This window comes from Dromiciops gliroides, chromosome 1 (assembly GCF_019393635.1).
Source record: "Dromiciops gliroides isolate mDroGli1 chromosome 1, mDroGli1.pri, whole genome shotgun sequence".
NCBI classification, from domain to species: Eukaryota; Metazoa; Chordata; class Mammalia; order Microbiotheria; family Microbiotheriidae; genus Dromiciops; species Dromiciops gliroides.
In genome coordinates, this window is record NC_057861.1 from 311,095,052 (window position 1) to 311,109,836 (window position 14,785).

Genomic DNA, 14,785 nt, shown 5'->3' on the forward strand with positions numbered 1-14,785 from the left:
CTGCATGCCACCTACAAATCCTCAATAGTAAGACAAAAATGTAAGTGGACTGTTCATTCTCATACATATGGGATCTTGCAGGAATTATCCATTTTGAATATTCATATTGCCTGGGAAGCCAAATTAGATTAATTTTAAAGTAAAAGACATGATATCTCTTTTCACAGAGAAAATACATATGCATTTTTCAAGTGGCCATGTTAAATATTTAATTGATTATTGTTTCTATTTGCTTTATACAGTGGCTTATATAAATGAATTCATTCAAAATTAGCCAATAAGCTACTTACTCTTTCACGATCAGCAAGCCCTCAAATGTTGCTTCCTCTTATGTGTACCATATTTCTATTCGTAGATAATAAATCTATACTTTTTGGGGGGTAAACTTTCAACTTTTTGAGGACCTCTGACTAACAGGGGAGAAAAGAGTATATAATTCCCCAAAATAAACATAATTTCTCATATATTTTCTCACAATGCATATACATATGTTTATTTTGTTCATATGTATATATATGCACACACATATATATGTATGCATATAAAGATACACATATATGTGCATGGCATACATATTACTATATTTATTTTGTGTTATATATGTATACATGTAAGTGCATATATAAATATGAACATATGTGCATGCGCATAAATATATTGTGCACATATATGCATCAGTATATATGTATGTATAGATGTGTATGTGTGTGTATATATTATATATATATGAACAGGCATGTATGTACTATGAATATGTTCAACATGTGTTCATTGCATATAGGCATATATTCAGATACATGCATGTATTGTATACTGTGTCAGTGTATATGGATATAGGTATGCATATTTTTGTACATGTATTCATGTGTGTATATCTTTCTATATGTCTAGAGAGACAAATATAGATATAGAAAGATAGATCTAAGATAGATAGACCAACAGACAAGTGCATTAATACATTTAATCCACATACCACACTCACACATTTCACAGGCCACATGATATAGAACAAAGCCCTCAAGCATGGGAGTCAAAATATGTGTGTTCTGGCTCCAGTTCTTTCACTAGGTGTATAATGTAAAAAATTACAGTCTCTCTAAGGCTCCATTAATACAGATCCTCCTCAGGAGTTTGTGCTAAACAATCATTTATTTGGACTTTAGCATCTGCTAGTACCTGTTATTTATGATTTTTATACAAATAATAAATTCATTTATAAACAAAAATTATATAAATTCATATAGATGTATAAACACAGATTATGTACTAAAATGTATATATAAACAAAACATATATATATATATATATATATATATGCTGTGTATGCTTTGTGTAACTTCTCTGCTTTCTTTGTTTTTAAATATACATATATTTTGGTATGTATTTTTTCTTTTAAAAAATTTTTTTTAGTCACAAATTATCTCCTTTCCCTTACCTCACTCTCCACCTATTGAGAAGGAAATAAATACAATACTAACTACACATATATATATTCATGTAAAACATTTCATTTCAAAGACATTTCAGAACATGTTCTGAAAAAAAAGTGAAGAAAAAATATACTTCAATCTGCACTCTGACCTCATCAGTTCTCTAAAGAAATATTATGTGAAAACAAAAGTATCAATAAAGATTAGATTATTAAAGAGTAATTATTGTCTGAGTGGTGTTTTAAGGTTGAGAATCATGGGGTTCAAATGAAGAAAATCAACCCTAGAAGTGTCATGACTTTCCCAAGGTAATACATGCAATAAGCATCAGTTTGAATTTGCACTGAATCCAAAGCTCTCCCATACTCCAATAAGACTTGACCTTGACATGTTCCAAAGGGTATAAATTCTCAAGAGTCCTGAAAGGAAACTAGTCTGGAAGAGTTCTGAATGGGAACTCAAAAGTAACTCTTATTTGGAGGGCTGCAAAAGGGAGTGGTAAAGGCTGGAGTTCTCTTATCTCTCACCAACTTTATCCCATGCCTTATATAGGATATAACATTGTGATGATTAAAAAGTTGAGAGACATAGTTACTGGAGAATTTAATCATTTTATTAATAAGGTCAGTATATTATTAATAAAAGGATAGCCATTTGGCTGGTTGAATGGGGTTTGACCAAAATGAAGAGAGTTAATGCAAGATTGCATTTTGGTGAATCCCTGGGTAGGATTGACATTTCATGAAGAACAGTGGCCATGTTCACTTTACTCCCAGATCAACTCACTATCCTAACTCTGCCTCCTCAGCAGCCTTTCCCCAAGGTGTCTTTTCCTCCCCCCTCTTTTCAGCTCCCCTTTATGTTTGGTCTTTCCCTATTAGATCATAAACTCCTTAACAGTAGGGATCATCTTGTTTCCTTTTATTTATATCCTCAGATTTTTGCAAAGTGTCCTGCATGTTGTAAGTGTCCAATAAGTGCTTTATTCATCATTTCCTCCATTTCTGTCTTATCTTTCTTTGATCCTGACTCAAAGCTCATGGATATGGGATGCTCTTATTAGTGGAGATGAATGGCGTTAGAAATGATTATTTATAATATCTTGGGAAGATTCAGAGCTACCCCATTCTTCCAAAGCCATGATTTGTTAAGGTCCAGTTTCTCCAGTTGACATGATAGGCATCTTATTTCCATAAATTGATTAGGCTCCTTGTCAGGGGCTAGGTTTTATTTTTTGGTATTCCCTCAGTAGTTAGGACAGGGCTCTTATCTTAAAACACTTCACAAAATGTTTAACCTGGGGCGGGGGGGAAGCTAGGTGGTAGAGTGGATAAAGCACTATTCTTGGATTCAGGAGGACCTGAGTTCACATCCAACCTCAGATATTTGACACTTACTAGCTGTGTGACCCTGGGCAAGTCATTTAACTTTTATTGCCCCGCCCCCCAAAATTTATAAACTGACTAAATATGGACAATGATTTTTGTATAACTAACATGATAATATTAAAGAGAAGGTACTGACACACATTGATCCAGGAATTTCCTCACCAGTAGCTTTGTATAGAAATGAAATTATCTATCTATATATCCAATAACCATCTATCCATCCATACATCCATCTATCTATCTATCAGGGACATCTAGGTGGCATAGTGGATAAAGCAGTAGTCCTGGAGTCAAAAGAACTTGAGTTCAATTATCACCTCAGACAATTACTACCTGGGCAAGTCACATAACCCCAATTGCCTTAAATATCTGGGGCCATCTCCAGTCATCCTGATATATATCTTGCTATTGGACCCAGATGGCTCTGGAGGACATTACACATCCCTCTCTCACTTAAATCCAATTCAATGCAAGTCATAACAACCCACCAATGTCACGGTCATCTTTGAGAAAGAAGGACAAACAGCACCAACATCTATCTATCCATATAACCATCATCATCAATGCATTCATATGTATGGATATATTTGAATAGATATAGGATAGACTAAAAGCATACATACTCACATATATACACACATGTATATACATATGCATATGTGTACATATGTGCAGTCATGCACACACATGTGTGTTTATACACACATTTATCTCCTGAGGTTAAAGACACAGACATGATATTATATGATTGAAGGCAAGATGTTGAGTTTAGGTTTATTTTCCTTCATGGGATGTTGTTCTTATATTGAAAAATGCTAAATATAATTCATGCAAAGAAAAAAAGGCTTACACTTCAGAGAGCTCCTGGTTTCTCCTAGACACTATGAAAACATTTGCTTTATATGCATGGAATAGCAATAATGATAATTTTTCAATCTCTTTCCTACCCCCAAAAGGGAAAAAAACAACCCTTTGTGACAGAAACCCTAAAAACAGTGTGATCTTATCCTTGAAGAGAAAGGATAAAGTAGCTAACAACTCCTGTTGTTCTCAGATTATCAGAAAAGAAGGACGCAAATTATGAATTCATGTATTTTAATTCCTAGGATTTCTATATTTTTTCAGTCAGGTGGGTTCTGTGTTGTAAATAAGAAAACAATGTCTCCATTCTCATGCTAAACTTCTTTTAAAACATAAGTTATCACATTGGTTCACTTCAGCCTACTACCACAATTCTTTTAACCACCATATAAACCTACATCTAGACTCACCACTACACCCCCAAATTACATGTTCTAATGGCTGGCCATCTCCACCTGTACATCTCACCGGAACCTTCAAATAGAACTCATCATTTGTTCACCCCCAAATGGCTTCTCTAACCAATATCCCTTTTTTTGTTGAGTGCAGTAGAATACTTTCATTCATACTGGATTGAGTGATATCAAAGACTTTTTTCCCTTATGCTCCATCTCAAGACATTTTCTAAGTCCATAACATATTTGCATCTTTTCCTTTCTCTCCAATCATAGGATTGCCATTCTAATTCAGAATCTCCTCAGTTCTTGCCTATACTATTATAATATTTCCTCCTTGGCATCCCTAACTCCAACATTTCCCCTTCATAAACCATCATTTACAAACTTCTAAAGGAATCTTCCTAAGGCAAAGAATTCACCATTTCACTCCAATACTCAAAAAACTTCTGTGGCTCACTATTCCCATTAGCGTAAAATTCAATGTCCTGCATTCCTCCCATTATTTAAGGGCATCTATAACTGGGTTCCCAACTACCTACCCAATTAACCATCAATCTTTTTGATAAATTCCACATTCTAGCCCAATTGGCCTACTAGCCATTCTACAGAAATAACAACACCCCTCTGTGCATTTATGTACAACCTCTCCCATGGCTGGAATTCATTTCCAGCTCTTTTCTACATACTAGATTCCTATTCTTCAATGTTATGCTAGAATATCACCTCTTCCATTAAAACTTTCCCAATTCCACACCAAAAATTATTTTCTTCTTAAATTGTCTCATGGCACTTTGAATCTCTCCCTTGGTTCCATCAAGACCTACTTTGTATAACACTTATTTGTGTCTGTCACATACCCTTATTTACCTTTCACCCAGTAGATTCTAAGCTTCTTGAGGGCAGGGACTATATATTTTTAAAGCTTTCTATCTCCTCAAACCTTAACATAAGGATTTGAATATACCAGGTGCTCAATAAACAACTGTTCAATTTAATTGAAACACATTCCCTATTGCTCTCTTATTAAAATTTTGCTTTAAATGCTTTGATTTCCAGATAAGCCATTTTGCTAGATGTTTGCAGTGCCTCAGCAAGCACAGGATATGTAAGTACCAGATACAAACCAGTTTAAACAAATATTCACACATGGAATGTAGGCAATTGAAATCAAAGATGCTACTCTCTAGCTGAAAGACAGTATGTGTTTATCTGATCCATCCCAACTCTTAAAGCTAGAGGACATATATTTTGTAAAGATTATATGTAGCTTAATTTAACAATAAGCCCCACAAATATACCTATGAGTGGTCAAAATGAATCCAAATAAATTAAAAAGCAGAATTCCTTACAAAATAAATTAGAAAAGCTACTACAAAATCCCTGAATGATTGCTATTCTCCTCTCTGAATAGTAGAAGAATATTGTAACCTTATTGGAGTGAAATGTCTGTTTTTCACAGCATATCTAGCACTCTAGACAGCTCTTTAACAGTTTGGTTGTGTGTAAGATATTTAATTTCAAACCCATTAATTTTCCCCTTAATCTGGCAATCTTTAGAGACTGACCTGTATCAAATGTTTACAGTATATTGCTGCAAAGTTGTTAGACATATATCAATTGTAAATAGATTTTTTTTTGGCAGGGCAATGGAAGTTAAGTGACTTGCCCAGGGCCACACAGCTAGTTAGTGTCAAGTGTCTGAGGCCGGATTTGAACTCAGGTCCTCCTGAATCCAGGGCCGGTGCTTTATCCACTGTACCACCTAGCTTCCCCGCTAAATAGATTTTTTCAAGTGGAAATATCACAATTATCTCAACAGATTATTCCACAATTAAGGTTCATTGTATCATATATGATCATGTCCAGGTTACCACAAACCATTTGATCTAGTATAGAACACAGGCTTGCATAGCACACAATGAGGTCGGGGCAGAAACAATTGTTGTTAGCTTGGGTTTTTGGATTTCTGTGTTTATGATCCTACAGAAAACCCTCATATCATGAAATGTTGCTTGAAAATAAATGCAGTCTTATATAATAGGGGCATCTTTTTCAATTGTGTTCAATGCCCCTCAAAAATCAAAGAGTTTTGGCAAGTATATACCAGTTAAAATGTTCTTTAAACTTGTTAGGAATGACTCTAATGGAATACAATTGTACCAAATTAATACTACCATCCAATGAAGTGCCTACTCTGTGCCAGGTACTTCATTCATTAGACAAAAGTGAAAAATAGACCTCATTTTCAAGGAGTAGTTGATATAATAATGCTCTAAGTTTAGGTTCCATTTGTTATGTAGGTGTAGTTTAAAATGGAAGTTAGCTAAATGTTTCTGGGACAAAAAGAAATACAAATAAAGTTGGAAAAGTTTAAACAAGTAATCAGGTTTTAGAAAGCAAGTCATGTTTTGTATCTACACCAAAATATGGTCATAGGAGATACTAGAATTATAGAGTATCTATTTCTTTCCACAACCTTTTGAAAAGATATCCCATCTCTGACTTAAATAATTCCCCCCAAAAAAGTAGATCATAGGTCTCCATAGCATTCCTCTCTACCACATTCTGATGCCATCAGACTTCAGCTCAAGCCCATATTTTCTATATGTGATGGAAAGAACTGCAGAATATTAAGTAGACATCCTCTTTTTAAGAGTTTATACAGGGGCAGTTAGGTGGCACAGTCGATAAAGCACCAGCACTGCATTCAAAAGGACCCGAGTTTAAATACGGCCTCAGACACTTGACATTTACTAGCTATGTGACCCTGGGCAAGTCACTTAAGTCACTTAGCCCTCATTGCCCTGCAAAAAAAAAAAAGTTTATACACATTCTGACTTGTTACAAATCTTTGACTAGACTACTTTTACTCAAACAACCCTGATTTCTTTCACAGGATCACAGAATCAGAATCATAAAGTCAGAAGGAACCTTAGAAGCTGTCTAGTTCAGTCCATAATTGAATGAGAATTTCCTTTACAAGTCAAGTCTACAAGATTTTATTAAGTGCTTACTACATGGTAGGCACTGTGTTAACCACTGGGGATAAAAATCAAGAAAAATGAATCTTTCTGAGGCTAATGGAGGAAATAGTATGTAAATAACACATGATATGTACAGAATGGGTTGTAATCTCAGATGGAAGGAAAGAAGTGGGAAGAGAACAAGAAAGATCTCCCTCCTAAAGTGGGAATTTATTTGATTCTTAAAGGAAATCAGGGAAGCTAAGAAGCAAAGGTGAGGAGGGAGAGCCTTCTGGACATAGGAAATGACAAGTATAAAAACAAAGAGTTGAGAAGAATACTGCATGCAAAAGAACCCTGAAAGTCTGCAAGAGGGGCTAGATCATAGAATTTAAGGATATGGGGAAATTGGCTACAGAGTAGAAAGGCAAATTGGGTGGTGAGGTGTGAATGGTTTTAAATGCCAAGCAAAGGATTTCATATTTAATACTGGTGGTAATAGAGAACTACTACAATTTACTGAGTGGAATGACTGACTGTGCTTTAGGAAAATCATGCTACCTGCTTAGTGGAGGACAATTAGGCTATTTCAGTGGTCTAGATGAGAGGTAATAAAGGTCTGCACTGTGATGGTACTTATGAGAATGGAAAGAAAGAGACATATATGAGAGACATGAAGACAGAAATGCCACTATTTGGTAATAGATGAGATATGTGGGGTGAGAGTCGGAAGTTGAGGGTGTCACTGAGGTTGCAGGCTGGGGTAACTGGGAGGTGACCTTAACATAAAAGGGAAGTTGAAAAGAGAGATTTCTTTTTTTGTTTGTTTTTTGTTTTTGTTTTTTTGCGGGGCAAAGAGGGTTAAGTGACTTGCCCAGGGTCACACAGCTAGTAAGTGTCAAGGGTCTGAGGCTGGATTTGAACTCAGGTACTCCTGAATCCAGGGCCAGTGCTTTATCCACTGCACCACCTAGCTGCCTCTGAAAAGAGAGATTTCTTTTGGAAAAAGAAAATAAGAAATTTTGTTTTTTGACATATTGAATTTAAGATTGTGGGACATTTTAGTTCACTATGTCCAGATGACAGTTGGTGGAACAGGACTGAAGCTCAGAAAAGTGGTTATGGATGGATATATAGGTCTGAGAAACATCTTCATAAAGATGACCATTGGATCCATGGGACCTGATTACATGGGGAAGAGATGAGGGCCCAGAAGAGAGTCTTGAGGGACTCATGTTATTTGATGTGACATAGGTGAAGAATCCAGCATAAAACAGTGATAAGAAATAGTTAGATAAGGAGGAGAACCAGGAAAAAGAAATCCTAGAGATGAGAGAGTGTCCAGTAGGGATGATATTCAATGAGATCAAAGGATGCAAAGCAGAATTGTACTAGAGATAATATTCTTAGAAATATCTGACCATTGTTAAAAACAATAGGAAGACAATTTCACGAAGTCCTAACTGTGTGTATATACACACATACATGTATATATACACATACACACATATGTATATCTATACATACACACTATATAAAACATAATTTTATATATAATATATAATTTTTATACTTGCTACCTTAAATTTTAGTACTCAAAACTGAATTACAAATAAATAATCATGCACAGCCCTCAGAAGATGCATGCCCTTTGTTTAACTTAGTCATTTAACTTCACTCTTGGATTTTAGTATAATTTATATATATATATATATATATATATATATATATATATATATATATATATATATATATATATATATAAGTCTTTTGCTCCATCCTGGAGTTGCTGCCAACTCCAGGTCACTTTTGCTACAATATCAGAATATGTATGTGCTAATGTTAATGTACGCATATGTATACACAATGTCTATCAATGTACATATGCAGAATGTGTTCCTGTTGATCAGGCAGGGGCTAAACCTGTGATTAAAGGAGTTATAGGAAATTCCTAGTATGACAATTCTCTCCTCCAAGACATATCATTAACTCATCTATAACTTCTATTCTCAAACCTTGGGGTTTGAGAGCTGAAGTGATTTGTCCATGGCCACACATCTACAAAGTGTAAGAGGTAATACTTGAATCTATATCTGCCTGAACCATAAATTAGCCTATGGATTTCTACCTGTATGATGCTGGACAATTCAATTAACCTATCTGGATCTTAGTTTCCTTACCTATAAATGGAGGAGGATTAAATTAGATGGGCTCTAAAGTTCATTCAAACCTTCAGTCTGTTTCTACAGTTATATAATACTATATCATACCTTGTGTATACACACACATATGTATACATACATATACATATATACACTTACATATAGGCATATAAAACCTATTTTTAGTTATAACCATCTTTCTGGGATGAAAAGTTCAGTTTCAGCTTGAGGAAATATGAATTATAAAAAGGTAGATATTATAAATATGTACACTCACATCTGTTATATGATGGCAGAAAGTAGCTCGTGTACCTCAAAAAGAGCTAAAATTTGTTCTTACTACTTCCTAATACTGAACACTGACAGCTTTAAAAATGATCATTTTTGTGATCATCTAACATGATCTCCAAGTAGTTTAGAAGAAAAAAATACACATACACATACACAGAGAGAGAGAGAGAGAGAAGGAGAGAGAAGTATGTGTCATGCCAATGCTAAGGGTCACACCATGCTTTGATGTCAACAGACATCAATTCAATAAAAGTTTTTTCAAACATGGATTTGTCATCCCCAGTTCCAAAAATTGATACACTACTAGAGGAAATACATGATATCCATACTGAAATTTTCACTATGAATTCTTCTAGAAAACATCCAGTAACTGTGACTATGTGGAAGGACAATTCATAGTTTCTCTTTGGAGAAGGAAATAAAGCAGATGGGAGTGTCAGTTTTATAGTTTACTGAAAGATGAGAAATATATTTCACAGAATGCTTGGTCATCTCACATTGCAGTGTACATGAAAAAAAAAGTAAGTAAAAAGATCACAGTGAAGATCATTTCAGTTTAGGTACCAGTAAATAATACAGCCGATGAAGCAGCAAAACTCTTTGTGGAATTGGAAAAGAAGCCCACCTCAAACAAACAAATAATATATATATCTTGATTCAAATCAAATTCAATGTAAACATAAGCATTAAGATGTCAAAAGCTGTGTTAGACAATATTGTTCAGGCTTCAAAAATGAAATAGACCAAATAAGATTACTTAGAAGTCTCATGGCAACATATCACATATACTGCATTTAAGAGTGTAGGAACCTGGAGGCAGCTAGGTAGCACAGTGCATAAAGCACCGGCCCTGGATTCAGGAGTATCTGAGTTCAAATATGGCTTCAGACACTTAACATTTACTAGCTGTGTGACCCTGGGCAAGTCACTTAACCCTCACTTCCCCGCTAAAAGAAAAAAAAAAGTTTAGGAACCTGTTAGACATGGAAAACACAGAATTATATCTTAAAATGTGATATTCTATATCTATAGCTTAAATTCTCCTATCACAAGTGAGGTTCCCCAAATATTGCTATTCACACATATTATTGTATTAAGTTAGTGAACAAGTACTTATTTAGTACCTACTATGTGCCAGGCACTAAACTAATACCTCAGTGATTCAAAGAAAGGCAAAACCAATATGCATTGCATTTCACTCAGATTCTGACATGCAGTTGAATGAATTGCCATCCATCTGTGTGTATGTATAATTAGAAATGTCATTTATATTTTATATATATATATATTATATATATGTACATGTGAAGTACTTGAAGTACTATAGAAATGTTATTTCCTTGAAGTACTATAGAAATGAAGTACTTGAAGTACTATAGAAATGTTATTTCCTCCTTTTCCTCTGTCTGTCCTCCCTACCCCCCCTCTCTCTCACAGACACACACACACACACACACACACACACACACTCACACCTCTTTTATAGGCAGTAGACATCATCAATGTTTTGGTCCTAGAATTGACTAGGAAAAGAATAGTTGGCTAGATAATGTTTGGGCACTTTTATTCCAAAGTTTTTCCCTGCCCCCAAATTTCATCTTTTAAAAACTTATGCGGGGCCACTAGGTGGCACAGTGGATAAAGCACTGGCCCTGGATCCAGGAGTACCTGAGTTCAAATCCGGTTTCAGACCCTTGACACTTACTGGCTGTGTGACCTTGGGCAAGCAACAAAAAACCCTTATATTCTAGCAATGCTACATAAGTGTGAGTCATGAGGTAGTATGGGACATCTTAGAATGATGAAAATTATATATGCTTTAGAGGGAAACAAATAGATGCATTGTGACTGTAAGTAAACTGTAACATATCTCAATGAAAAATGAGGATGTATTATCAATTCCATGTGTCTGGAAAAGAAGAGCCAGTCCTGTAATGTGAGTGAGGAACAAAAGGAGGCCAGTAAAAGCACTACACTGGTAAAAACACAATATTGAAGAAAAAATTGAAAATATCCAAGTGTTCTCCTTTGGAATGTGTATATCAACTTTAAAGTACATTATAAATGTTAGTATCATTATTATAATGGAATAGCATAGACCTAAATTGTAAAGAATGAGAAGAGTTGAGGGATGGAATGGTATAACTCAGAAAGAATTCATTGGCAAAGATGTCAAAATTTTGGAATGGTAATGACTGTATCTGGCAAAGAATCACTCCTATCACACACCCCAACAAATGTTGGACCAACTCAACTTAAAAGTTTCCTGTGAAGAGAAAACCACTTCCTCCTGCCAGAGACAATCCATTCTACTCTAAATGTTAAGTAGCTAGTTTTTATGTGAAACTTAAATCTGTTCACTTATATTGTTGCTGCTAATTCTACCCTTCTTTTAAGGTATTTTTAAATCTTCTATTTTCTGACTTTAAGATCTTAATGCCCTTCAACTCACTCTTATATTGTATGTTCTCCAATCCTAGACATGCTTCAATTTGACTATATCTTTCTTAAAGTGACTTTCAGAAGTGGGCACAATTCTTCACATGGGGCATAAACAGGGCAAAGAAGAGTGGGATTGTTTCTTCTCTTATACTGGGCACTGTGCCTCTATTTACAAATCCCAGTAACATCATTATCATTTCAAACTGTGGTGTCATACTACTAATTTTCACTGAGTTTGAAGTCTACCAAATAGACAGATTTACCTCAGAGGCATCTTAGTCATGCCTCTCCAATCAAATATGTGGCAACTTGTCTATTTGATTTTTGGCACAAAGTTCTCTAATATATAATGATCTAAATTTAACAATGATTGACACAAATAATAAACAAATACAGAGGTAGATAGTATGATAGATGAAGGGAAGAAGGAAGGAAGGAAGGAAGGAATCTATAGGATTAAAGAAGGGACAAGCCCATTGCTCTGAGTGCGTAGGATAATTAAAAAAAAACATAACTTTGTATTTATCTCAATTAAATTTCATATTCTTTGATTGAACACATTGCTTTGTCTTTCAAAATTCATTTTTGTATGGCTGCTCATTATTTATGATATCTACATATTTAATAAGTAAGCTACTTTTAACTTAATTCAAGTCATTGAGATGAAGAAGAAAAAAATCTCCTAGGTCACAGGAGGAGAAGGAATAAGGAGGAGGAAGAGGAGGAAATAGCATTTCTATAGTACTTCAAGGTTTACATGTATATGTGTGTGTGTGTGTGTATATATATATATATATGACATCTAATTATATATACACATAGATATATAATTATAGAAATATACATATATCACTTGATCTTTACAATAACCCTAGAAATTTGGTGTTATTTTTATCTCCCTTTTACACATGAAAGAACTGAGGCTAACATATTTTGGGATATTTTCTCCCATGAATTACTCTTGTTTTTGTTATTTTTCCTCTGGTATATGTACCTTCATGACCCTTAGCTTGTCATGTCTATTTGAGAAGTTTTCTTCCTCATCCCTGCTTTTTTTGTTTATTTGATTTTTGCTTAGGATTTCACAATTAGCAATGTATTATGTTTCTTCTTGTCATCTGTCTCCTTATGGATTACCAGAAGTGAATACTGGCTGCTAAGTTTCATTTACCTTGCCAGTTAGGGATGGGGAGGGAGATCTCTGTCATAGTAGATCACTCTATTGTTCATATAAAGTCAAGAAATGGCTGCCTTAGCCTTCCTCAAGACCTTACCACTTACTTTCAAAATTATTGGATTATATCTAATTTAACAGCCATTATGCAATAATATCATCACTGCTTAAAGCCCAAGAAACTGTTCCTACTGGAGATGGTACAATTCTATCCCAATATAGCAAGAGCCCCATACCTATTATATAGCCTCCATGTTTATTGGTCTTTCTTTCCTTCCTTCTCTTGGTCACTACTTCTTGATTAAATAATCAGACTTAATTTTGTGTTCCTGTGTGATGGTGCACTATCAAATAAATAAATTAAGCCTTTCCACTGGGACCAGAGATTCTCAGTTACCTTATAATTAAAATGCAGATTATTATTATGAAATTAATATCATCAACACCACCACCACCACGGTCATCATTATTATCATCATCTTCTTCTTCACAGGCTTGCTAGAAAGTGATTTAAAAAATCAACAATAGTTATAGAAATGAACATTGCTAAATATGATTATATTCTACTCGCGGAGGTATATAGAGTGTAAAAAAAAAGAATCACATTTCTTTCTCAATCTTTGGTGGAAGAAGATTATACGTGAGGGGTTTAGTATATGAATAAACACATTAGACCCAATGCTCACACATTTTGGTATGTACATATTATATAAATTTTGTCAGAGAAACTTGAAAATAATTTGGTTGGTTTCCTTTTCTCTCATTTCTAAAATGAATTTGTAATACTAATGTGTTGTTTAAAATTAATAAATGCCAACTTTAATTTCTCATAAAATAACAAAATATCCCCCAAAGGGATATTAAGAATAATTAGCCCAATGCCTTGCAGTAATGTAGCAATATATTCCTTTTAAACAAATATCTTAAAATGATTTATATTTTAGATAGCTCAGCATCATGGTAATTCCTACTTCTGTACATTCAGGACTGGCCTTATATAAAATGTATCTTCAATGGCGCTACATTTCCTTTGCAAGGTTTTGATCCTACCTTTCAATACTTCTCTGTTATCAAGTGCTATCATATTTTACTCTAACTGTTTAGGATACTTCTTGTCCACCAACCCTACTCTCATCAAAAACATGTCATCATCATCAGAATATCTGACAGTGGTGCATTGTCCCTGTCAAAGCTCTATAGTCTATATTTGTCCTGAATGAATAACTAATACATTTACCTGATATCCTCCTAGCCCTCCCAAGATGCTTGGTTCATCTTATATTTAATTTAGGGTTATGTTTTAGTGGACAATAATGACATCAGCAATGATTGCATTTTATCAGGGAATCACAATGTTTTAACCTAAAGAAATGACTAAGTTTCAGGACTTTAAACACTGTAAATTTACTTGGAGAAGAGGAAAGTATTTCCTGTTCTTCATTTCAAATCAAATAAGTACCTAGCCACACCATATAGTCATAGGTCTGGCTTTGTGCACAGTGACTGTTATGTTCTTATATAAGATGTGACTGAGGCTGTGGGAGTGTTCTGAATTTGGATGGATGACAGTTAAGTCAGCAGTTCTCTTTTCTGTCACATTCTCAAGTCCCTCAGTGCTTATTTCTTTGAGTATTTCTTGTCACCAAATACCCCATTTTTTGCCATCAGCTAACATC

General features: G+C 34.6%; 1 protein-coding gene across 1 annotated transcript in view; it reads right to left on the bottom strand.

Moving 5' to 3' along the window:
• The window catches only part of DCC (DCC netrin 1 receptor), a 1,450,760-nt gene that overhangs the window by 545,805 nt on the left and 890,170 nt on the right, over positions 1-14,785 (bottom strand). The gene's annotated exons all lie outside the window — the stretch shown is intronic.